At 41.0% G+C, this 27,860-nt stretch overlaps 1 pseudogene; it reads left to right on the plus strand.

The window, feature by feature from the left end:
* LOC117298699 overlaps positions 1-27,860 on the plus strand; it is a 67,956-nt pseudogene that overhangs the window by 17,682 nt on the left and 22,414 nt on the right.

The following is a 27,860-nucleotide window of genomic DNA, read 5'->3' on the forward strand; positions in this document are numbered from 1 at the left end:
CTTTAACAAATGGATGCAGGGACATGCCACGATGACTAAGGTACAAACTGCATCTCTCTGGCTTTTTTAGTTCCAGAGTTATTCCAGAGCATTGCTGAAAGTTTTTAATTGTCCGGGCCTATTTTTTGAATGACTATTAGTTTTGGTTGGGTTCCCTGACTGCGCCGTGTGTTTGTGTACATTGTATACACGCACAGTGTACGTCAATTTCTAATGGGTGCCTGCTCACGCCGTCGCATCTAGCCCCGCCTTAAAAATCGTCAGAGCATTATGTTTTGTACGAGAGGAAAGCCCTTGAACATGGCAATCCTCTGGTGGTAAAATTTTGAAGATTGAGCATGATATGGGATCGAAATTACCCGGTTTACATTTTGTTTTTTTCTCCGACAGCTCTGTGCATAAAAATCCCATAGTGGAGGTTGTTGAAATCGTTTCTGAGCAACCCGCTTACTTGAGCTTTTTCCTATCAAGAAGTGTGCAAGTCGCCCTAAACCTTTAACAAATGGATGCAGGGACATGCCACGATGACTAAGGTACAAACTGCATCTCTCTGGCTTTTTTAGTTCCAGAGTTATTCCAGAGCATTGCTGAAAGTTTTTAATTGTCCGGGCCTATTTTTGAATGACTATTAGTTTTGGTTGGGTTCCCTGACTGCGCCGTGTGTTTGTGTACATTGTATACACGCACAGTGTACGTCAATTTCTAATGGGTGCCTGCTCACGCCGTCGCATCTAGCCCCGCCTTAAAAATCGTCAGAGCATTAAGTTTTGTACGAGAGGAAAGCCCTTGAACATGGCAATCCTCTGGTGGTAAAATTTTGAAGATTGAGCATGATATGTGATCGAAATTACCCGGTTTACATTTTGTTTTTTTCTCCGACAGCTCTGTGCACAAAACTCCCATAGTGGAGGTTGTTGAAATTGTTTCTGAGCAACCCCGCTTACTTGAGCTTTTTCCTATCAAGAAGTGTGCAAGTCGCCCTAAACCTTTAACAAATGGATGCAGGGACATGCCACGATGACTAAGGTACAAACTGCATCTCTCTGGCTTTTTTAGTTCCAGAGTTATTCCAGAGCATTGCTGAAAGTTTTTAATTGTCCGGGCCTATTTTTTGAATGACTATTAATTTTGGTTGGGTTCCCTGACTGCGCCGTGTGTTTGTGTACATTGTATACACGCACAGTGTATGTCAATTTCTAATGGGTGCCTGCTCACGCCGTCGCATCTAGCCCCGCCTTAAAACTCGTCAGAGCATTATGTTTTGTACGAGAGGAAAGCCCTTGAACATGGCAATCCTCTGGTGGTAAAATTTTGAAGATTGAGCATGATATGGGATCGAAATTACCCGGTTTACATTTTGTTTTTTTCTCCGACAGCTCTGTGCATAAAAATCCCATAGTGGAGGTTGTTGAAATCGTTTCTGAGCAACCCGCTTACTTGAGCTTTTTTCTATCAAGAAGTGTGCAAGTCGCCCTAAACCTTTAACAAATGGATGCAGGGACATGCCACGATGACTAAGGTACAAACTGCATCTCTCTGGCTTTTTTAGTTCCAGAGTTATTCCAGAGCATTGCTGAAAGTTTTTAATTGTCCGGGCCTATTTTTTGAATGACTATTAGTTTTGGTTGGGTTCCCTGACTGCGCCGTGTGTTTGTGTACATTGTATACACGCACAGTGTACGTCAATTTCTAATGGGTGCCTGCTCACGCCGTCGCATCTAGACCCGCCTTAAAAATCGTCAGAGCATTAAGTTTTGTACGAGAGGAAAGCCCTTGAACATGGCAATCCTCTGGTGGTAAAATTTTGAAGATTGAGCATGATATGTGATCGAAATTACCCGGTTTACATTTTGTTTTTTTTCTCCGACAGCTCTGTGCACAAAACTCCCATAGTGGAGGTTGTTGAAATTGTTTCTGAGCAACCCGCTTACTTGAGCTTTTTCCTATCAAGAAGTGTGCAAGTCGCCCTAAACCTTTAACAAATGGATGCAGGGACATGCCACGATGACTAAGGTACAAACTGCATCTCTCTGGCTTTTTTAGTTCCAGAGTTATTCCAGAGCATTGCTGAAAGTTTTTAATTGTCCGGGCCTATTTTTTGAATGACTATTATTTTTGGTTGGGTTCCCTGACTGCGCCGTGGGTTTGTGTACATTGTATACACGCACAGTGTACGTCAATTTCTAATGGGTGCCGGCTCACGCCGTCGCATCTAGCCCCGCCTTAAAAATCGTCATAGCATTAAGTTTTGTACGAGAGGAAAGCCCTTGAACATGGCAATCCTGTGGTGGTAAAATTTTGAAGCTTGAGCATGATACTGGGACCGAAATTACCCATTGTACATTTTGTTTTTCTCTCCGAAAGCTCTGTGCACAAAACTCCCATAGTGAAGGTTGTTGAAATCGTTTCTGAGCAACCCCGCTTACTTGAGCTTTTTTCTACCAAGAAGTGTGCAAGTCGCCCTAAACCTTTAACAAATGGATGCAGGGACATGCCAGTATGACTAAGGTACAAACTGCATCTCTCTGGCTTTTTTAGTTCCAGAGTTATTCCAGAGCATTGCTGAAAGTTTTTAATTGTCCGGGCCTATTTTTTGAATGACTATTAGTTTTGGTTGGATTCCCTGACTGCGCCGTGTGTTTGTGTACATTGTATACACGCACAGTGTACGTCAATTTCTAATGGGTGCCGGCTCACGCCGTCGCATCTAGCCCCGCCTTAAAAATCGTCATAGCATTAAGTTTTGTACGAGAGGAAAGCCCTTGAACATGGCAATCCTGTGGTGGTAAAATTTTGAAGCTTGAGCATGATACTGGGACCGAAATTACCCATTGTACATTTTGTTTTTCTCTCCGACAGCTCTGTGCACAAAACTCCCATAGTGAAGGTTGTTGAAATCGTTTCTGAGCAACCCCGCTTACTTGAGCTTTTTTCTACCAAGAAGTGTGCAAGTCGCCCTAAACCTTTAACAAATGGATGCAGGGACATGCCAGTATGACTAAGGTACAAACTGCATCTCTCTGGCTTTTTTAGTTCCAGAGTTATTCCAGAGCATTGCTGAAAGTTTTTAATTGTCCGGGCCTATTTTTTGAATGACTATTATTTTTGGTTGGGTTCCCTGACTGCGCCGTGTGTTTGTGTACATTGTATACACGCACAGTGTATGTCAATTTCTAATGGGTGCCTGCTCACGCCGTCGCATCTAGCCCCGCCTTAAAACTCGTCAGAGCATTATGTTTTGTACGAGAGGAAAGCCCTTGAACATGGCAATCCTGTGGTGGTAAAATTTTGAAGATTGAGCATGATATGGGATCGAAATTACCCGGTTTACATTTTGTTTTTTTCTCCGACAGCTCTGTGCACAAAACTCCCATAGTGGAGGTTGTTGAAATCGTTTCTGAGCAACCCGCTTACTTGAGCTTTTTTCTATCAAGAAGTGTGCAAGTCGCCCTAAACCTTTAACAAATGGATGCAGGGACATGCCACGATGACTAAGGTACAAACTGCATCTCTCTGGCTTTTTTAGTTCCAGAGTTATTCCAGAGCATTGCTGAAAGTTTTTAATTGTCCGGGCCTATTTTTGAATGACTATTAGTTTTGGTTGGGTTCCCTGACTGCGCCGTGTGTTTGTGTACATTGTATACACGCACAGTGTACGTCAATTTCTAATGGGTGCCTGCTCACGCCGTCGCATCTAGACCCGCCTTAAAAATCGTCAGAGCATTAAGTTTTGTACGAGAGGAAAGCCCTTGAACATGGCAATCCTCTGGTGGTAAAATTTTGAAGATTGAGCATGATATGTGATCGAAATTACCCGGTTTACATTTTGTTTTTTTCTCCGACAGCTCTGTGCACAAAACTCCCATAGTGGAGGTTGTTGAAATCGTTTCTGAGCAACCCCGCTTACTTGAGCTTTTTCCTATCAAGAAGTGTGCAAGTCGCCCTAAACCTTTAACAAATGGATGCAGGGACATGCCACGATGACTAAGGTACAAACTGCATCTCTCTGGCTTTTTTAGTTCCAGAGTTATTCCAGAGCATTGCTGAAAGTTTTTAATTGTCCGGGCCTATTTTTTGAATGACTATTATTTTTGGTTGGGTTCCCTGACTGCGCCGTGTGTTTGTGTACATTGTATACACGCACAGTGTATGTCAATTTCTAATGGGTGCCTGCTCACGCCGTCGCATCTAGCCCCGCCTTAAAACTCGTCAGAGCATTAAGTTTTGTACGAGAGGAAAGCCCTTGAACATGGCAATCCTCTGGTGGTAAAATTTTGAAGATTGAGCATGATATGTGATCGAAATTACCCGGTTTACATTTTGTTTTTTTCTCCGACAGCTCTGTGCACAAAACTCCCATAGTGGAGGTTGTTGAAATTGTTTCTGAGCAACCCGCTTACTTGAGCTTTTTCTATCAAGAAGTGTGCAAGTCGCCCTAAACCTTTAACAAATGGATGCAGGGACATGCCACGATGACTAAGGTACAAACTGCATCTCTCTGGCTTTTTTAGTTCCAGAGTTATTCCAGAGCATTGCTGAAAGTTTTTAATTGTCCGGGCCTATTTTTTGAATGACTATTATTTTTGGTTGGGTTCCCTGACTGCGCCGTGTGTTTGTGTATATTGTATACACGCACAGTGTACGTCAATTTCTAATGGGTGCCTGCTCACGCCGTCGCATCTAGCCCCGCCTTAAAACTCGTCAGAGCATTATGTTTTGTACGAGAGGAAAGCCCTTGAACATGGCAATCCTGTGGTGGTAAAATTTTGAAGATTGAGCATGATATGGGATCGAAATTACCCGGTTTACATTTTGTTTTTTTCTCCGACAGCTCTGTGCATAAAAATCCCATAGTGGAGGTTGTTGAAATCGTTTCTGAGCAACCCCGCTTACTTGAGCTTTTTTCTATCAAGAAGTGTGCAAGTCGCCCTAAACCTTTAACAAATGGATGCAGGGACATGCCACGATGACTAAGGTACAAACTGCATCTCTCTGGCTTTTTAGTTCCAGAGTTATTCCAGAGCATTGCTGAAAGTTTTTAATTGTCCGGGCCTATTTTTTGAATGACTATTATTTTTGGTTGGGTTCCCTGACTGCGCCGTGGGTTTGTGTACATTGTATACACGCACAGTGTACGTCAATTTCTAATGGGTGCCTGCTCACGCCGTCGCATCTAGCCCCGCCTTAAAAATCGTCATAGCATTAAGTTTTGTACGAGAGGAAAGCCCTTGAACATGGCAATCCTGTGGTGGTAAAATTTTGAAGCTTGAGCATGATACTGGGACCGAAATTACCCATTGTACATTTTGTTTTTCTCTCAGACAGCTCTGTGCACAAAACTCCCATAGTGAAGGTTGTTGAAATCGTTTCTGAGCAACCCCGCTTAATTGAGCTTTTTTCTATCAAGAAGTGTGCAAGTCGCCCTAAACCTTTAACAAATGGATGCAGGGACATGCCACGATGACTAAGGTACAAACTGCATCTCTCTGGCTTTTTTAGTTCCAGAGTTATTCCAGAGCATTGCTGAAAGTTTTTAATTGTCCGGGCCTATTTTTTGAATGACTATTAGTTTTGGTTGGGTTCCCTGACTGCGCCGTGTGTTTGTGTACATTGTATACACGCACAGTGTACGTCAATTTCTAATGGGTGCCTGCTCACGCCGTCGCATCTAGCCCCGCCTTAAAAATCGTCAGAGCATTAAGTTTTGTACGAGAGGAAAGCCCTTGAACATGGCAATCCTGTGGTGGTAAAATTTTGAAGATTGTGAAGCTTGAGCATGATACTGGGACCGAAATTACCCATTGTACATTTGGTTTTTCTCTCCGACAGCTCTGTGCACAAAACTCCCATAGTGAAGGTTGTTGAAATCGTTTCTGAGCAACCCCGCTTACTTGAGCTTTTTTCTATCAAGAAGTGTGCAAGTCGCCCTAAACCTTTAACAAATGGATGCAGGGACATGCCACGATGACTAAGGTACAAACTGCATCTCTCTGGCTTTTTTAGTTCCAGAGTTATTCCAGAGCATTGCTGAAAGTTTGTAATTGTCCGGGCCTATTTTTTGAATGACTATTATTTTTGGTTGGGTTCCCTGACTGCGCCGTGTGTTTGTGTACATTGTATACACGCACAGTGTATGTCAATTTCTATTGGGTGCCTGCTCACGCCGTCGCATCTAGCCCCGCCTTAAAAATCGTCAGAGCATTAAGTTGTGTACGAGCGGAAAGCCCTTGAACATGGCAATCCTGTGGTGGTAAAATTTTGAAGATTTTGAAGCTTGAGCATGATACTGGGTTATCGAAATTACCCATTGTACATTGTGTTTTTCTCTCCGACAGCTCAGTGCACAAAACTCCCATAGAGGAGGTTGTTGAAATCGTTTCTGAGCAACCCCGCTTACTTGAGCTTTTTTCTACCAAGAAGTGTGCAAGTCGCCCTAAACCTTGAACAAATGGATGCAGGGACATGCCACGATGACTAAGGTACAAACTGCATCTCTGTGGCATTTTTAGTTCCAGAGTTATTTCAGAGCATTGCTGAAAGTTTTTAATTGTCCGGGCCTATTTTTTGAATGACTATTATTTTTGGTTGGGTTCCCTGACTGCGCCGTGTGTTTGTGTACATTGTATACACGCACAGTGTACGTTAATTTCTCTTGGGTGCCTGCTCACGCCGTCGCATCTAGCCCCGCCTTAAAAATCGTCAGAGCATTAAGTTTTGTACGAGCGGAAAGCCCTTGAACATGGCAATCCTGTGGTGGTAAAATTTTGAAGATTTTGAAGCTTGAGCATGATACTGGGATCGAAATTACCCATTGTACATTGTGTTTTTCTCTCCGACAGCTCTGTGCACAAAACTCCCATAGTGGAGGTTGTTGAAATCGTTTCTGAGCAACCCCGCTTACTTGAGCTTTTTTCTATCACGAAGTGTGCAAGTCGCCCTAAACCTTTAACAAATGGATGCAGGGACATGTCACGATGACTAAGGTACAAACTGCATCTCTCTGGCTTTTTTAGTTCCAGAGTTATTCCAGAGCATTGCTGACAGTTTTTAATTGTCCGGGCCTATTTTTTGAATGGCTATTATTTTTGGTTGGGTTCCCTGACTGCGCCGTGTGTTTGTGTACATTGTATACACGCACAGTGTACGTCAATTTCTAATGGGTGCCTGCTCACGCCGTCGCATCTAGCCCAGCCTTAAAAATCGTCAGAGCATTAAGTTTTGTACGAGAGTAAAGCCCTTAAACATGGCAATCCTCTGGTGGTAAAATTTTGAAGATTGAGCATGATATGGGATCGAAATTACCCGGTTTACATTTTGTTTTTTTCTCCGACTGCTCTGTGCACAAAACTCCCATAGTGGAGGTTGTTGAAATCGTTTCTGAGCAACCCCGCTTACTTGAGCTTTTTTCTATCAAGAAGTGTGCAAGTCGCCCTAAACCTTTAACAAATGGATGCAGGGACATGCCACGATGACTAAGGTACAAACTGCATCTCTCTGGCTTTTTTAGTTCCAGAGTTATTCCAGAGCATTGCTGAAAGTTTTTAATTGTCCGGGCCTATTTTTTGAATGACTATTATTTTTGGTTGGGTTCCCCTGACTGCGCCGTGTGTTTGTGTTCATTGTATACACGCACAGTGTACGTCAATTTCTATTGGGTGCCTGCTCACGCCGTCGCATCTAGCCCCGCCTTAAAAATCGTCAGAGCGTTATGTTTTGTACGAGAGGGAAGCCCTTAAACATGGCAATCCTCTGGTGGTAAAGTTTTGAAGATTGAGCATGATACTGGGACCGAAATTACCCATTGTACATTTTGTTTTTCTCTCCGACAGCTCTGTGCACAAAACTCCCATATTGAAGGTTGTTGAAATCGTTTCTGAGCAACCCCGCTGAATTGAGCTTTTTTCTATCAAGAAGTGTGCAAGTCGCCCTAAACCTTTCACAAATGGATGCAGGGACATGCCACGATGTCTAAGGTACAAACTGCATCTCTGTGGCATTTTTAGTTCCAGAGTTATTCCAGAGCATTGCTGAAAGTTTTTAATTGTCCGAGCCTATTTTTTGAATGACTATTATTTTTGGTTGGGTTCCCTGACTGCGCCATGTGTTTGTGTACATTGTATACACGCACAGTGTACGTCAATTTCTAATGGGTGCCTGCTCACGCCGTCGCATCTAGCCCCGCCTTAAAAATCGTCAGAGCATTAAGTTTTGTACGAGAGTAAAGCCCTTGAACATGGCAATCCTGTGGTGGTAAAATTTTGAAGCTTGAGCATGATACTGGGACCGAAATTACCCATTGTACATTTTGTTTTTCTCTCCGACAGCTCTGTGAACAAAACTCCCATAGCGGAGGTTGTTGAAATCGTTTCTGAGCAACCCCGCCTACTTGAGCTTTTTTCAATCAAGAAGTGTGCAAGTCGCCCTAAACCTTTAAAAAATGGACGCAGGAACATGCCAGGATGACTAAGGTACAAACTGCATCTCCCTAGCATTTTTTGTTCCATAGTTATTCCAGAGCGTTGCTGAAAGTTTGTAATTGCCCGGGCCTATTTTTTGAATGACCCCCTTATTGTTGGTTGGAATCCTGACTGCGGCGTGTCTTTGTATACGTTGTATACACGCACAGTGTACGTCAATTTCTGATGGGTGCCTGCTCGCGCCGTCGCATCTGGCCCCGCCTTAAAAATCGTCAGAGCATTAAGTTTTGTACGAGAGGAAAGCCCTTGAACATGGCAATCCTGTGGTGGTAAAATTTTAAAGATTGAGCATGATACTGGGATCGAAATTACCCGTTGTACATTTTGTTTTTCTCTCCGACAGCTCTGTGCTCAAAACTCCCATAGTGGAGGTTGTTGAAATCGTTTCTGAGCAACCCCGCCTACTTGAGCTTTTTTCTATCAAGAAGTGTGCAAGTCGCCCTAAACCTTTGAAAAATGGATGCAGGAACATGCCAGGATGACTAACGTACAAACTGCATCTCCCAAGCATTTTTTGTTCCAGAGTTATTCCAGAGCGTTGCTGAAAGTTTTTAATTGTCCGGGCCTATTTTTTGAATGACCCCCTTATTGTTGGTTGGAATCCTGACTGCGCCGTGTCTTTGTATACGTTGTTCACACGCACAGTGTACGTCAATTTCTAATGGGTGCATGCTCGTGCCGTCGCATCTGGCCCCGCCTTAAAAATAGTAAGAGCATTACGTTTTGTACGAGATGAAAGCCCTTGAACATGGCAATCCTGTAGCGTTAAATTTTTTAAGGTTGAGCATGAGCAACCCCGCAATACGAAGGCGGGTCAGTTTTTGTAGTAAATCTTGTAGGTGACTCTTGTCTTCTTTGTGTATAGAATAGTATCCTTCTTGTTTAGATCAAAAAGGGGGCCATAGTATTAAAATTCACAATGGTTAAATTGTTTGTTTTGGGGAATATTGATAAAAAAACATGACTCTTGTCTATTTGTGTACAAAGGGACAATTTCATGTCGACAACAAATACACAGTTTTGATGATGGTGTATAATAGTGTCCAGTGTCTTTCAACGTGTTCTCCCCATTTACATTGCCGCGCCGCTTTAGTATGTGGACTAGACCGATTGCGTCATTTCAATGTTCACATGTGATCTATAGTGGGTATAGAAAGTTAAATCTACACAATAAAGACATAAATAACCATTTTAACTGAAAACGAAGCCCTTGTTCAAAAGTTGAATGTTGTGATGTTGATTTAAATCACAATTTGCTGTTTGATATTTCACTGAGTTTTCTACTACATAAAAATGATTATTTTGAGAGTATTTTTAGACTACGAACGTTACTGAGGTTTGAGTAAGCTCATGCGCCGTGGACTTTGCGCCGTGCACATACAGACTACATCGTGTGAACATTCTCGTGGAATTTCCTAGTTGTTGGACTGTTGGTTCAACCCATTAATGGCCTTGTTCAGCCACGGGTAAGGTCTCATGTTACAAACTCCTGAATACTCTCCAGTGATTTCAAGAATTTAGGGTTTATTGAACACACAATTGTTACAGTAATCATGCCATCCTAACGCACGTTTACATGCAGTACGCCGTGTTTGTTTACATCTAATACCAACTATAGGTCACGTGACAGACAGAGCGCAATCGGTCTATTGTAAAGGAACATTACAAAACTCTTTTTTTGCTAACAAAACAGTCGGTGGCAATGTAAGCACTTTATGTAATCCACCATATACATAAACTGACAAACCTGTAGAAGATTGAGATCGATCGGCCATCTGGGTCACGAGAGAATAGTGAAAAACCGATTACAAATTTTGCATTGCATCGATGCCAAGATAAAAAGGAATAAAACGCTCACTGAGCGATAAACTCCAAACGCGAACTTAGATTATGTATTCTCATTAAATATGACATTTCAAACATAAATATTTCAAGGGATATTTTCAACTTGCATCATCATCATCATTATACCATGTAAGTTTTATGTAAATCTGTGATCCTCACGATCTTTGTTTCTTACCAATTCTGTAACGTTCCTTTAAAGCTCGAAACTTGCCAAAAGCCATAAATGAAGAGTACGTTGCCTTGGATCGGCCGAGTTGGTCTTTGAAAAGCGTTTGTAACCGATTTTTTATAAAATGCATATGGGTAGAAAGATGTTGTAAAAGTAGAATATAATGATCCACATAAACATGCCTCGAAATTGCACGGTTTTCCTTTACCTCGTCGACTAACACGGTCGGCCATTTATGGGAGTCAAAGTTGTGACTCCCATAAATGGCCGACCGTGTTATTTCGCAGAGTAAAAGGAAAACCACGCAATTTCGAGGCAAACTTGTGTGGATCATTGTATTCTACTTTTAAGACATCTTTCCAACCATATGTATTTTATAAAAAACGGTCACAAACGCTTGAAAGACCAACTCGTCCGATCCAAGGCAACGTGTTCCTTTAACCAAATGCGTGTGGTTTGTTTCTATGATAAGGGGCGTTACAATGCATACTTCGCGATATATTTTGAGCCGTGGTCTTTAATTCTTATTTCTTTATTTCTTTATTAGCATCGAATGTTTTAGGGTCAAGTGTGTTCGTCACGAGTTTTACAAACACGTTGGCAGAAATGAAACAGCGACTGCACTGAGATACAAGATGCATATTGCCTTTGTTAGATAATTTCAATAATTAATAATAATAATAATAATATTGTTTACATTGTTTAATGGAATGATGTGCTCTAAATGCTATCAATTGTAACTGTAACCTGACAATAAATTCTGCATGTAGTAAATAGGTTATATTTTTCTTATTGTAAACACTGACATTATGAGCTAGTCTTGTGTTTAAAGAACTTTGGTCATCAAGTTGTAAAATGACGCATTGCTTTATCACCGCTTGTCAAATAATCGGTGCTTGTGGAAGCAGCGAATTGTGCACTAACTTAAAGCGTATTGCAAAGGTTAGCGGGGAATTTCGGCTCGTGTGTGTGCGTGCTCCACGATTAATACTTGAAATCCTGTGCTTAAAATTCGTTGCTTGCAGTGCAAGCGGAGAATGGTAATCGTAAGCGCGAAATTCAGCCGTAAGTAGAGCCATGAAAGAGGGCCCGGATGTTCATTGTGCTAAGTGACACTGCTTTTTAATGCGTACTCCATAAGCTCAAGTATCACGTGCATGTTTGTATACTGCCTAGTGGTGGGACACAGTTAATAAATAAAAACAACGGTTAAAAATATTGTTGAGAATATGCTTGTAGAAAGTGTTTCGGATAAGTACACATTTTTTATGAGCTTATGTTTTTATTCTGATAAGGAAACATTGAACTTAAACAAAAATGTTTTAGACACAACATGCCGAAGCCAAAGTTTACATGAAATCGGAAGAGTAGGCTAAAACTGTCAAAACACGACATAATAAATAGCTGTTTTTTTTATCATAACTCAACTGTCTATAAAACCAAATTTATATTAGCCTAGAAACTTTGCTTTTCTTCAGTGTTGCAATTTCTGGGGATTTTTGTACATGTTGTTATTGTTGTTATAAAGTGTTGCTTACGCAGCCGCTGTGCTAACACTGTTGTTGGTTTTGCTGCTGCGCACTGCTGTCCTTGTTGTTTTTGTAAAGTATTTTTTTAGCATTCGTTTGAAAGAAATGGTATAGGGCCTAAAATGTACTCGAATGAGATAATTATTCCCTTTATAGCAAAAATGCGTGAACAATAGACAGATTGCGCTCCGTGCGTCACGTGACCCATAGTGGGTATTGGATGTAAACAAACACGGCGCACTGCAAATTCAGAACTTATTGGGAGGGAAGTGTGTATCAAAGTGAAAACTACATCTAGAATTGTAGCTTGTCTTGCGAGAGAGATAGATAAATTTTGATTTTCCCAATCTCAGTTTTATTTCCGTCTTCATTAAAAGTGAAACACAACAAATGTTGGAACACCAGTTGAGATCAGATACCAGTCATACCAGTATGCGTTATGAATAATAATAACAACAATAATAAATAAATAAATAAATAAATAAATAAATAAATAAGTAAACTAATATATAACGAAAATTAATTTTGGCTTTTACCCATACACCGATGTGTGTTAGCACTGTTTACTCAGTACTTTCCCGAGTCCTGTGAAAAAAAAGTATAACGGGCATGTTACTCGGGTGGGATTCGAACCCAGGACCCCAGCAATTCTAGAGCAGTGTGTTACCAACTATACTACCGAGGTTGCCCTGTAGCTGTAGGCAGTTCAAACCCTATGGTTGGTCAGCGCTTACCGCAACGATATAAGAGATATTTGGAAAAAACTAAATCAAGAAATTTAATCATACAAATTATTTAATCTGGTGGAAAAATATAAAAGGTTACGCTCCGGAAGTGTCAGGCATTCAGGCGCCGGTTCAGTTAATGGCACACACTGGCCCCTCCCCATTGCCATATAGAACCCTTCAGGATTTGCATCCGACCCAGAGCACATCCCCCCCTGCCTCGAACCCTAGCCACTACGCGGGCCCTGTCCCTTTAGGGGAGAAAGCAAGGCAGATCCCAATCACACTGTCCCATCAGGGGCAGCAAAAAGCCTTGAATCTATATTAGAGACAGACGGTATTCGAACCCGGACCGGATGATCCGAGTTGCTGAAACAGTCCCATCACCTTGCGCACTGCGCTACAGTGTTGGTACTTAAAAACTGGTGTTTTCATGGTCATAATCAATATAAATACCGATTGCGCTCCGTGCCTCACGTGACATAGTGGGTAAAGTGCAAACAAACACGGCGTACTGCATATAAACGTGCCATAAGAAGACACGATTACTGTTGCAATGTTTGGCTCAATAACGACTTAATTCTTGAAATCACTGAAAAATATTCCGGAGTATGTCATAATGAGACCTTACCGATGGCTAAACAATGCCAGCATGGGTAAACAAAGTTCCACCAAAAAGGAAATTCCAAGAGAAGTTCACACGATGACATGTGTTTGTGCACGGAAAGTGTGGTTTTACATTGCCCCCATTCTAATGATTTTCCTGCCAACATTTTCACTAAAAAATCTGCAAATCCCTTTATTTTCACCCTCAAATATTTGATTGGAAGGGGTAGCTGTCAGCTATGAGTCGGACAACTTCGCGATCTCCATTATCACAGCCCAACTTCACACCGTGCACAACGCAACGGCGCGTTGGGAGCTCGCTCAAACCTCAGTAATTAACGTAGTCTAAACCTATTCTCAAAAGAAACCTCTTTTGAAGTAGAATACTGGAAACATCAAACAGCAAATGTGATTAAATAAACGTCACAATAATTAACTTTATAAAAAGGGATCCGTTTTTAGTTAAAAGTGTTATTTATTTAAAATACAGCCAATTGTGATCCATCGGTACGAGTCTTTCCATGTCTTTACTGTGTAGCGGTGTTTTTCTTTACCCACTATCAATAGGGCACGTGATCACATGTAAACATTGCGTAGAGCAATTGGTCTATTGGTAGCAGGATATGGACAGTTGTCCACAAGAGTTTCCAAGAGTAGTACGCATTTCTTATGACTTCTTAATGTCATCTGAATTTGTTGAACTCTGTTTCACCTTCATGTCATTGTTGAGCCCGTGCTGAGCGTTCGGTGCTTAATATTTTGTGTGAATAGACCACATTGTTGGGGCGATGGCTCTTCTTTATCATCGGTCTAAATGGCAACTATGATAAAACCGATGCTAAAAGAGAGCCATTTTAGCCCAACTATTGTAGTGGGCTATTGTGTCTGCGACTCTGCGGTGTTCAGGGAATCTGTCAGGAATCTCCGGACGGTGTCAGAGGATACATTTCGTTTGTACAAAATGATTACTGGTGTTTGATGGGAACATTTGGGGGACACCCTCTGCTACATATCGGCAGGTCTTGCTATTGCCACAGGCAACTTGGAAGTAGTTAATTTCTCGGCATGTTAAAAATACACACCGGGCACTTTAACCAGGCCCTCCGCTTTACACACGCTCGGAAATGTTATTGAACAACAACAAATTAATAGTCAACATGTAATTGGTAATTGCCAAAGAGGCAGTTGCGAGTGAGACTTGGTCCTTGTTGCAAACGTCGCGACTCGCATCGGACGGTTGCGGGGATGCTACAATTGCATACATGATTTCTGTATGAATTTATTTGAAGAAAGTAAGGCAATTATTTCATTTGAGGAAATCATTCTGCACAATGTTAAACCATTTTTCACAGGAGTACTTTATGGTAGGCCTCAACAAGTATCAGCGGTAAACAGTCTGCTGTTATTTTGTCAAATCTCATTCGAGGTCATCTAAGTCTCGCATTTGTTTTACTGCCCGATATGTGGAAGAGGGATCCCCCCTCTTCCCCTCGTCTCGTGTATAGAGGCACGCCAATCGTACATTTCCCATAGAATTCCCGAGATTCCAAGACGACAATTAATACACAGTGAGAGAGGAGAGAGTTACCACGCCATCATCAAGCACCAGTCGATTTGTTTTACGGGAACATACATACATGAACAGAGTAGGTGAACAGAGACTTAACATCTGTTGGCATTACACGTGTGACCAGACTACAGGGTGATGTATGTAAGGCTGGCAAGGTAAGTTTTTATTTAAAAGAAGGCTCGACAAAAAAGGCAAGACGCCTTGTACATAGCACCAACCTTCATCCAAAATGTTTAAGGACCTTGCGAAACTGACAAGTGATTTTTATTATAACCAGACATCAATTAATTTTTTGTTATATGAACTCATTTCACACCACAGACGAAAACATTTCGTTGAACTCTTTGATATTTTTCCGCACCTCGCCACTAATTTATTCGCCCTAAATACATTTTTATTTTGCCTAATTCTTTTTAATTTACTGTACACCGCTGAAGCCTTTTGGCTCTTGTATTGGGTCTGCTGTATTTTTGTAATAACTTTGTAACATGTTGATGTAATTTTTAAAATTCGTTTAACTGTGTACTTTGAATCGAGTTTGGCCTTTGGACTACCTGTTTGCATTTTAATGGGACGACCTCTGCTTCATATCGGCAGGTCTTGCTCTTGCCACAGGCAACTTGGAAGTAGTTTCAAAATGCCCGGCATGTTAAAAATACATACCGGGCATTTTAAATAAGTGCCTTACTACCAGGCCCTCCGCTTTACACACGCTCGGAAATGTTATTTAACAACAACAAATTAATAGTCAACACGTTATGCTGTGCTGTGTTTGACTTGAAGAACTTGTTTAATGAAGTCGGAAACAAAAATGAGATTGGGAAATTCAAGTTAAATCTATCCCTCTCGCACTGCAATTATATCAGGTTTTTTATGCGTGAGGTCTCGAAATCAATTAAAATAATTTATTTTACTGTGAATTTACTTATTGCTCAAAAACGACCATTTACTTCAGATGAAACTGTTTCCCACATTTTTTTCTACTATCAATAGCTCTCCATTGTCCGTATACCAAGTAGGTTTTTTATGCGAACAACTATTTTGAGTAATAACTAATAGTGTCCAGTGCCTTTAAGCGTTTTCTCACTATTTACATGGCTGCGCCGCTTCAATATGAAGTGTATACAGATTACGCTACCAATGTTCACATGTGATCAAGTGATCTATAGTGGGTAAAGAAAGTTAAATCTGCATAATAATGGGAAAACTAGTACCAATGGGCCTAATGAGATGTATTTTCGATAAATAACTCTTTTAACTGAAAATGAAACCCTTTTTCAATAGTTGAGTGTTGTGATATTGATTAAAATCACAATTTGCTGTTTGATGTTTAAAGGTTTCTACTACAAGACGGACTCTTTTCTGAGTATTGTTAGACTACGTAAAAAAAATTACTGAGGTTTGGGAGGTTGTAGGAATCATTTCTGAGCAACCCCGCTTACTTGAGCTTTTTGCTACCAAGAAGTGTGCAAGTCGACCTAGAACTTTAAAAAAATTATACAGGGGCATGCCAGGATGACTAAGGTACAAACTGCATCTCCCTAGCATTTTTTTGTTCCAGAGTTATTCCAGAGCGTTGCTGAAAGTTTTTAATTGTCCGGGCCTATTTTTTGAATGACCCCCTTATTGTTGGTTGGAATCCTGACTGCGCCGTGTCTTTGTATACGTTGTGTACATGCACAGTGTACGTCAATTTCTAATGGGTGCCTGCTCGCGCCGTCGCATCTGGCCCCGCCTTAAAATTCGTCAGAGCATTAAGTCTTGTACGAGAGGAAAGCCCTTGAACATGGCAATCCTGTGGTGGTAACATTTGAAGATTGAGCATGATACTGGGATCGAAATTACCCGTTATACATTTTGTTTTTCTCTCCGACAGCTCTGTGCACAAAACTCCCATAGTGGAGGTTGTTGAAATCGTTTCTGAGCAACCCCGCCTACTTGAGCTTTTTTCTATCAAGAAGTGTGCAAATCGCCCTAAACCTTTAAAAAATGGACGCAGGAACATGCCAGGATGACTAAGGTACAAACTGCATCTCCATAGCATTTTTTTGTTCCAGAGTTATTCCAGAGCGTTGCTGAAAGTTTTTAATTGTCCGGGCCTATTTTTTGAATGACCCCCTTATTGTTGGTTGGAATCCTGACTGCGCCGTGTCTTTGTATACGTTGTATACACGCACAGTGTACGTCAATTTCTAATGGGTGCCTGCTCGCGCCGTCGCATCTGGCCCCGCCTTAAAAATCGTCAGAGCATTAAGTTTTGTACGAGAGGAAAGCCCTTGAACATGGCAATCCTGTGGTGGTAAAATTTTGAAGATTGAGCATGACACTGAGATCGAAATTACCCGTTGTACATTTTGTTTTTCTCTCACACAGCTCTGTGCACAAAACTCCCATAGTGGAGGTTGTTGAAATCGTTTCTGAGCAACCCCGCCTACTTGAGCTTTTTTCTATCAAGAAAGTGTGCAAGTCGTCCTAAACCTTTGAAAAATGGACGCAGGAACATGCCAGGATGACTAAGGTACAAACTTCATCTCCCTAGCATTTTTTGTTCCATAGTTATTCCAGAGCGTTGCTGAAAGTTTTTAATTGTCCGGGCCTATTTTTTGAATGACCCCCTTATTGTTGGTTGGAATCCTGACTGCGCCGTATCTTTGTATACGTTGTATACACGCACAGTGTACGTCAATTTCTGATGGGTGCCTGCTCGCGCCGTCGCATCTGGCCCCGCTTTAAAAATCGTCAGAGCATTAAGTATTGTACGAGAGGAAAGCCCTTGAACATGGCAATCCTGTGGTGGTAAAATTTTGAAGATTGAGCATGATACGGGGATCGAAATTACCCGTTGTACATTTTGTTTTTCTCTCCGACAGCTCTGTGCACAAAACTCCCATAGTGGAGGTTGTTGAAATCGTTTCTGAGCAACCCCGCCTACTTGAGCTTTTTTTTTTACTAAGGTACAAACTGCATCTTCCTAGCATTTTTTGTTCGAGAGTTATTCCAGAGCGTTGCTGAACATTTTTAATTGGGCCTATTTTTTGAATGACCCCAATTCTATGTGTGCGTTCGTTTAGCTTCCCTGGGTCGACCCCGGTGTGTGGTGGTTTTTTTTTCCAGGACGAAAGTGTGCAGATAATTACCCACGTTCGTCCTGGAAAAAAAACACCACACACCGGGGTCGACCCAGGGAAGCTAAACGAACGCACCCAATGATTGTAGGCAATAGTATACAGGGTACCCGTCCAAGTGATCTCATTATGGAAAGCATGACATGCCCCATATAGGGGCAGAGGGTACCCCCACCCCCCCCCCCAACCAATCCCCATTGTTCCCGATTTTACCAGCACACTATTGTCCTCTTGTACATAAGTACCCACCCCCCCCCCCCCCCAATTCTCTAAAGAATTCCTGATTTTCCAAGCACACATTGAAGGCACGATAAATGGGCATCAATGCTGGAAGTCGCCGTTGACTATATGTACGATTTGTATTAATGTATTATGTGTTATTTTAGTCCTCAACTATTGTAAACTGTTTTTTAGAATTTTAAAGAAGTGAAGAGACGCACGGGGCTGGCTGTCAGTTTTTAGAGTTAACAATAGACCGATTGCGTCACTTGACCTATGTGTATAGTGAGGATTGGATGTAAACAAACACGGCGCACTGCAAATTCAGAACTAATTGGGGAGGAAAGTGTGTGTGTCTAAGTGAAAACCACATCTAGAATTGTAGCGCGTCTTGCGAGAGAGATAGATAGAATTTGATTTTCCCAATCTCAGTTTTATTCCCGTCTTCATTGAAACAAATTCTTTAAGTGAATCACAACAAATGTTGGAACACCCAGTTGAGATCAGATACCAGTCCTACTAGTATGCGTGATAAATAATAACAACATACAATAATAAATATATAAAGAAAATTAATATTGTTTTTTTACCCATACACCGATGTGTGTTAGCACTGTTTACTCAGTACTTTCCCCGAGTCCTGTGCAAAAAATTATAACAGCCATGTTACTCGGGTGGGCTTCGAACCCAGGACCCTTGCTATTCTAGAGCAGTGTCTTACCAACTAGACTACCGAGGGTGCCCGAACTACGTCAAGAAATTTAGTAATACAAATTATTTAATCTGGTGGAAAAATATAAAAGGTTACGCTCCGGAAGTGTCAGGCATTCAGGCGCCGGTTCAGTTAATGGCACACACTGGCCCCTCCCCATTGCCATATAGAACCCTTCAGGACTTGCATCCGACCCAGAGCACATCCCCCCCTGCCTCGAACCCTAGCCACTACGCGGGCCCTGTCCCTTTAGGGGAGAAAGCAAGGCAGATCCCAATCACACTGTCCCATCAGGGGCAGCAAAAAGCCTTGAATCTATATTAGAGACAGACGGTATTCGAACCCGGACCGGATGATCCGAGTTGCTGAAACAGTCCCAGCACCTTACGCACTGCGCTACAGTGTCGGTGCTTAAAAATTGGTGTTTTCATGGTCATGATCAATAGACCGATTGCGCTCCGTGCCTCACGTGACATAGTGGGTAAAGTGTAAACAAACACGGCGTACTGCATATAAACGTGCTATGTATAAGAAGACGTCGGATTTACTGTTGCAATTTTTGGCTCAATAAAGACTCAATTCTTGAAATCACTGAAGAATATTCCGGAGTATGTCATAATGAGACCTTACCGATGGCTTAACAATGCCAGTATGGGTAAACAAAGTTCCACCAATTTATAGGAAATTCCAAGAGAATCTTCACACGATGTCATGTGTTTGTGCACGGAAAGTGTGGTTTTACATGCCCTCATTCTAATGATTTCCTGCCAATATTTTCAACAACAAAAATCTCATTATGAAGCTGCAAATCCCTTTATTTTCACCCTCAAATATTTGATTGGAAAGAGTAGCTGTCAGCTATGAGTCGGACAACTTCGCGATCTCCCTTTTCACAGCCCAACTTCACGCCGTGAATCCACGGCGCGTGAGGAGCTCGCTCAAACCTCAGTAATTTACGTAGTCTAACCATTTCTCAACATAAACCTCTTCTGTAGTAGAAAACTGGAAACATCAAACAGCAAATGTCATTTAAATCAATGTCACCATATTCAAATTTATAAAAAGGGCCCCGTTTTTAGTCAAAAGTGTTATTTATTGCAAATACAGCCAATTGTGATCCATCGGTACGAGTCTTCCCATATCTTTACTGTGTAGCTGTGTTTTTCTATACCAACGTTTTTTATAGTGCACGTGATCACATGTAAACATTGGTAGCGCAATCGGTCTGTCTATGTCATAGGCAAACACTACCGCCATCTTGGGAAAGTGAGGAGGCCTTAACTCTAGCCTCGCTTTGAAAATCACCATAGCATTAAGTTTAGTACGAGAGGAAAGCCCCTGAAAATGTCCTTCCATTGGTGCTAACCTTGTTTAGATTGAGCAATGATTTGGGGTCAAATTTATCCGTCGAACTTTTGTTTTTCTCTGTGCACAAAAATCCCGTAGGAAGGCTTGTTGAGTTCGTTTCGGAGCAAGGCTGCCTACTTGTCATTTTCGGTATCAAGAATTCCGGAAGCCGCCATAAAACTTTGAAATTCGTATTCAGGGACATGCCAGGATGATTCAGGTACACATTCCGTCGTTCTAGCATTTTTGGTTCCAGAATGAATCAAGAGTATAGCTGAAGGTTTTCATAAGTCCGGGCTTTTTTTTCAATGAATATATTTTTGTCTCCAATGTTCACCACATGCCGTGTGTATCATGCATTAAATGCCCTGAATTTTGGGGGTGTGTCGGTTCCACTCCCTTAACTCTAGCCTCGCTTTGAAAATCACCATAGCACTAAGTTTAGTACGAGAGGAAAGCCCTTGAAAATGTCCTTATATTGGTGCTAAGCTTGTTTAGATTGAGCAATGATTTGGGGTCAAATTTATCCGTCGAACTTTTGTTTTTCTCTGTGCAGAAAAATCCCGTAGGAAGGCTTGTTGAGTTCGTTTCGGAACACAGCTGCCGGTCCTGACAGTAAGAACCCTTCTTCAGGATCTACGGACTCTACAGCCACCTTAGTAGGATGGTTTCTAGCTGCTGTCTCCACCTTGCTCTTCCTCGCGTCACTCCTGTACATTATCTTGACGAAAAGAAGATCCAAAGCCAATCCTAATTCAACCCGTGTAGTTCAGACAGCTCCAAATGAAGATGCCGTAATACGTAATGAGGAAATGGAAACCCAACCACACGGGCAAGCTGCTTCTACTGGCCATAAAAGAAACCTCACCATCCAGCTACCAAGATCTTATATTCAAGTAGTCTATGACCCTTTTAAAAACCACGGCTTCAGCTTTTGATTCGGCTCGGGCTAGCTTGGCCCTGCGGTTGTTTGCACAATTGCGCATGCATTGCGTACACGCGCCAGGGTCTCAGACGAGAGCACGGAGCCTGAAGCCGAATCCAAAGCAGAAGCCGCGATTCCGAAAAGGGCATGTGTTCTTTAAATGGACGTCATCTTTTGCACGTTTGAAAGAATAAATCGTTCAAGCAATTTTATAGTTTTAACGTCTGCAATTCCTATATCCTTGACTTTATCCAAGAGTTTGAAATAATATGTATTTTATCCGGAGGATTGCGCTGATATAAAAATGTATAACCGATGAGCTTCAAAACTGAAATTTATTCAAGAAATCACCACAATACAAGGAAGGACAATTAATGACTAAAATTTGTGACAGTAATAATTATTTTTAATAGGACAATGAACCATTGAATACAATGACATTGGGATATCTAGCATTTTGTTGAAATTGTTTGTACATTGTAGTTCCCGCTGACTCAGCGCATAGTTTCTAGTGTCTACCATCCTTTTATTACAATTTTTTTAACGCAAGTTTACTCCACAAGACTTACTTTTTAATAAATAAATAGTAAACTGGCGGGATACAACCACGTGTTAATCTCTGAAAAGAGCCGGTTTGGTCACGACGTTTCGATACTACACACTGCTCGTCTTCAAAAGAATCAAGTTGTACGATCTTGTGTTATATAATTATAGGGTTTTCTAATTAACCTCAGAATATTATGATTTGACGTTTTAATGTAATACCGTAATCACCATTGTTTAATTAATCCCCCGTTAATAACTGCGCCATAATTGTTTTTTTGAGATTATTGTAGAATCTACTTCAGGGCTACTTCAGGGGGCTATAATTGTAATGATCGGCTGTTAACCCAAATTAAATGCCATCAGGGCAAAATTTCATAGAGCTGCTTAGGCATAACTTAATTATTGATTAAAGGCAGTGGACACCTTTGGTATTGTCAAAGACCAGCCCTCTCACATTGGCCGTCCAAGTTACGAGAGAATAATGGAAGAAAACGCCCGTGTTGCACAAGTTGTACGGTGCAGTCCAGGTGCTTGATTTCGAGACCTCAATTCTAAAACTGAGGTCTCGAAATCAAATTCGTGGACAATTACTTCTTTCTCGAAAACTATGTTACTTCAGAGGGAGCCGTTTCTCACAATGTTTTATACTATCAACCTCTTCCCATTACTCATTAACAAGTAAGGTTTTATTATAATAATTATTTATTAATACTTTGAAGTTCACTGCTGTAAGAAGAAATACCAGTCACAAATTGTACTTTTTAATTTGGCGGGTAACCTTATTCTGGTAAGCTGCTTAACTATTTTTTTTTTTCTGCTGGAGCAGATCGATGAAATTGGGGGTCAGGGCGCATAAAGAGCCAATAATTAATTTACACGACGGCTCTTGGAGTATAGCGCCCTCTATTGTCGGTAACAGAAAACCGTGGTTTAGCTTAAAAGATGGCGGCGCCCTTAAACCGAAGTTGATTGCCAACAACAACCTAGTGTACATTCACATTGGACTGCAGCAATAGCCACATTATCTGAAATTGTGGTTTATCTACAGATACGTTCCCCTGTAGACCACACCTCAGTGGAAACATGAACTCAGGCAAGTAAATATATTAGAAGTGAATTATTCCTCGTAAGAACTCTTTGAAAGTTTGAATTAATTGTCACGATCGATTGTTGTTGTCATGTGGTCATGACATAATATGATGATAATGACATGATTGATGATGGTTGTTGAATTGAAATTTGAACACTGTTGAATGGAATTTACTTTATTTTTCCTCCACTTCAAGTTCACACTTCCATCCACCAGATCAAAATAAACTAATTTCTTTCTAGGATAACTTTCCGTATGGCGCCACCACTTTTTCACTCATTTTTACAAAAAGGGATATCTCATTGAGGTAAGTTAGATACTATATTATTTCATATCGAGTGAAAAAGTGGTGGCGCCATACGGAAACTTTTCCAACTTTCCGTATGGCGGCCACATTTTCACTAATTTTTACAAAAAGGGATATCTTATTATTGAGGTAAATTTTTAGATACTATTATTTCATATCGAATGAAAAAGTGGTGGCGCCATACGGAAACCTTTCCGCCTATTTTTCTGCCTTTTTCAAAATTAATGTTAAAATTTGGAAAAAGGAATCAGTGCCCCAGTTAACACGTCCGTTTCCCTGCCACCACTTTTCATGCAGAAAATTGTAATTTTTGACGATGTTTTTTAATTTCACTCAACAAAAAGGAAATACAAGCATTATGAATGTATATTGAGTAGGTTGGGGAAAGCTTTAGTTGTACAGTACACAGGAAACTTCAGTTCTGGCTGGCTAACGGTCATAAAACTTTCACTCATCAACGCTGATTTGAAAAAGTATAGCGTTAAGAAGGCCCTAAATAATTAAGTGACCCCTACATAAGGCTCACAGGGGAGCCTTATAGTTTCTAGAAGTAGGCCTACATTATCTCATTGAGGTAGGCCTAATTAGACTTGATATTATTTCATATTGAATGAAAAAGTGGTGGCGTGTGATACTGAAACTTTTCCCTATACAATCATCTAGGCCTACAAGTCAACTCTTCTACCCTTTCTACTGAACACAGACTCAGAACACGGTCCATCATGAAGTTTTTCACTGATCAAATTGAGATACAAAAAACCTAAAGTTTATTCTGGCTTTTAAATAAAGAATTAAAAACAAAATTAAGGAACATTGAAAAAGTTACCAATACGATCGAGTGACTCAATCGCTCAACGTTTTGTGTAACTGTAAAATATGTAGACCATGGATATATCCAAGTAGGAACCTTCAGCTTTTCAGTTTCAGGAGGTGAAATAATTTTTTAATGGAAAACCAACTTTTTATGCTGAGATGCTACCCAAGTTATTTTGAAACACCCCCAAAAAAGTTCACACTAAAACAGAAATGAATATATTCTAGGCATTGCATGGCAAGCCGAGGTATCAATTTATGTTTGGTTTGCGGTAACACCATGTGTGTGTATCTACTTGCCAGGTAGAGTTTGTTCTTAGAGAACTGTCTTTCTGTATACATACTACTATCTCGGAGTAGAATTATTATTATCATTATTATAATTAGTATTTATTCAACCAAGATACAAGACAATAACGTTCACAAAGGTACAGTATACTACTACAAAACAAGTAAACAGAATCAGGAAAACTAACAAATACAAAAACATGAATAAATCAAAAAATGTCAAATAAAATAAATAAAATATTGACAAGAAATTATTATTACAAAACGCAGTTGGAAGAAAAGAGTGGGGAAGAGAGGGGGTGGTTGGGCAACCAAGTAAGACAACGGGGAGAAAAACAAAACAGAGACAACAACAATAGGGACAACAACAACAAGAGGGACAACAACAGCAACAGGGACAACAACAGCAACAACAACAACCCAAAGAAACAACAACAACAAAAAAACAACAAAAACACAACAACAAATCAACAACACAAAAAAACAAAAGAAGAACAACACAACAACACAAAAAACAAAGAACATCTCCAGACATATTGTTAAAAGACAAAAAATATGACAAAACAACATGATCAGACAAAAACAGGAACCAATAAACAACATAACCAACTTAAGCCGGCCAGGATAGACAAAAGTGTACCAAAACACTGTTACCCGAAGGCCTGTCTACCCAAATTGGATTGTTCAGGAGACTTCTCGTTTCTCTGTCCTGCTTTTTAACTATACCCGGGCGGAAGATAGGAAATTGGCAGGGACTACGTGTACTTTAGCTTACAGGAGCGTTATTAACTGCGCTACCGCGGAGTCAGTTCTTAAATCGGTCTCAACATTTGGACTACCTTGCTCTAGTCATCGTCAGGAGACTGGAGTTAATAATTTGACATTAATCAATGTGATCACTTTCTTCTTTTGCAGCTTGTGGGTTTGAAAGCAGAGTTATTCCGGAAACAAGAGGCACTCGGCAAAGAACGACTTCAAGAGAACTCTACTACAGTCAAGGCTAAACCTGTTCCTAAGGTAGGCTGGACCTGGGATGAACTGAAATGAGACTCTGTCTGAAAAGGTGGTTATTTACCATGTTCACCTATGTTTGACACCCCCCATGGAAGTGTCGTGGCCAAGCGGTAAAGAGCACTTAATTCAAACTTTGTTGTTTCTGATCAGCAGAGTGTGGGTTTGAATCCCTAGCCGTGACACTTGTGTTCTTAAGAAAGACACTTCACCATTGCTTCGTCCTTCGAAAGGGCGTAAAGCTGTTGGTCCCATGTGTTGTGTAGCGCATGTAAAAGAACCAATTGCACTTGTCGCACTTTTTTATCGCAAATAATATGAGTAAAACCTGAGTCACAAAAATAATCTTCGTCTCAGTGAGACGAAAATTATTTCAGCATGTAAAAACGTATTAAAAACCAGTTATGATAAAACTGCAATTTTGCTGTAAAAAGTATTAAAATACTTTTTACGGCAAAAACTGAGAGAAACATTGTTTTTTTTGTGGCATTGTTTTACTCATTTCTCTAAAACTGCAGAACCTCAGCAAGTTAGTAATTATTTTAAGGAAATCTTTCTACTATCATTATCTTCAAACGGTGTATGTAAGTTAATCTGAATCTGTGGACTTCGTGTTTTGTGTTACAAAAAGTACCCAGACCCTTTAAGCAATCAAACTCAAGTTAAAGGCAGTGGACACTATTGGTAATTACTCAAAATAACTATTAGCGTAAAACCTCTCTTGGTGACGAGTAATGGGGAGAGGTTGATGGTATAAAACATTGTGAGAAATGGCTCCCTCTGAAATGCCATAGTTTTCGAGAAAGAAGTAATTTTCCACGAATTTGATTTCGAGACCTCAAGTTTAGAACTTGAGGTCTCAAAATCAACTATCTAAACGCACACAACTTCGTGTGACAAGGGTGTTTTTTCTTTCATTATTATCTCGCAACTTCGACGACCCATTGATATCAAATTTTCACAGGTTTGTTATTTTATGCATGTTGAGATACACCAACTGTGAAGGCTAGTTTTTGACAATTGCCAATAGTGTCCACTGTCTTTAACATTTCAAGTTCCAATCAAAATTATTCAAAACTTTACCCTGTCAGTTTCCTTGTGGTTATTGTTTTTTTTTTTTTTTTTTTTTTTTTTTTTACAGGGAGCAAGGATCTGGACCAAGCAGAATGACGGAGTTCAGTCCCGAGCTGAGAAGGATAAAGTCCTTACAGCAGAAGAAGAAAATGCATTGGATAAATCAAGGTAAATAATGTAAGATGCATGTTTCATTCCCTAAAAAAGTTTTGAAGGTAGTGCATTTTGCTCCAGCAGCCATGCTCCTAGTGGATGATCCTTACAGACTTTGAAGGGGGTAACCCTGTTTCAGCCCTAGGAGTAGGTGGCTCTTAGTGGATGACATCCATGCCTACACCCTTAGGGACTGTGAAGGGGGTAACCCTGTTTCAGCCCTAGGAGTAGGTGGCTCCTAGTGGATGATACCCATGCCTACATCCTTACAGACTGTGAAGGGGGTAACCCTGTTTCAGCCCTAGGAGTAGGTGGCTCCTAGTGGATGATACCCATGCTTACATCCTTAGGGACTGTGAAGGGGGTAACCCTGTTTCAGCCCTAGGAGTAGGTGGCTCCTAGTGGATGATACCCATGCCTACATCCTTAGGGACTGTGAAGGGGGTAACCCTGTTACAGCCCTAGGAGTAGGTGGCTCCTAGTGGATGATACCCATGCCTACATCCTTAGGGACTGTGAAGGGGGTAACCCTGTTTCAGCCCTAGGAGTAGGTGGCTTTTAGTGGATGATGCCCATGCCTACATCGTTAGGGACTGTGAAGGGGGTAACCTTGCCTTGATCGAACATCGAACACATGTGGAAGTACATGCAAGCCCTAGTCGTGAGTTTGTACGTTTCAAAAAAAAAGTTTTTTCTTGCATTCTTCCGGCAATGCCGACCAGGTGTATTGCTGCTAAATGCAGTAAAACATATTTAGATGGGGTCAGTTTGCAAAGTGGTCGGTCCATTGTCTTTTTTCAGCGCTGTGCAGCGAACACTTCGAACCGTCGTGCTTCGAATCCGGAAAACAATACACCACACATTTGACATGAAAAGAAAAAGTATTCTGAAACATGACACCATCCCAACAATTTTTCTTACTAGTGGGACGTCGAAGAAGGTACCTGAAAGACGTGATGAACTTAAAGGAGCATTTGCCTGATGAGAAAACAATTTGGGTAATGTTTCAACTTTGAGGGCATGTTTTTAGCTTACACCAATCGTCAAGCGCCAAGCTATCTTGTGTTGGCACTGCATGCCATTGTCCGTGCAGGGTAATCCGAGTGGACCGTCCGCACAGCAGCCATAGTGCGTGCAGACATGGTTCGTGACCATAGTTCTGTACGTATGCATCATACCGATCAGGTACCCAGTATACGAGGCCAGACTACACATTTTCTCTTCAACTATCGTGCCTCGATTGACGTCATGGACAGCGCCCTCTCGGGTCGGGCCTAACTCTTAAATTTATAAATAAAAAGAAAACAAATTTTTTGGAACCTTAGTTAA

The sequence above is a fragment of the Asterias rubens genome, chromosome 13, assembly GCF_902459465.1.
Source record: "Asterias rubens chromosome 13, eAstRub1.3, whole genome shotgun sequence".
NCBI classification, from domain to species: Eukaryota; Metazoa; Echinodermata; class Asteroidea; order Forcipulatida; family Asteriidae; genus Asterias; species Asterias rubens.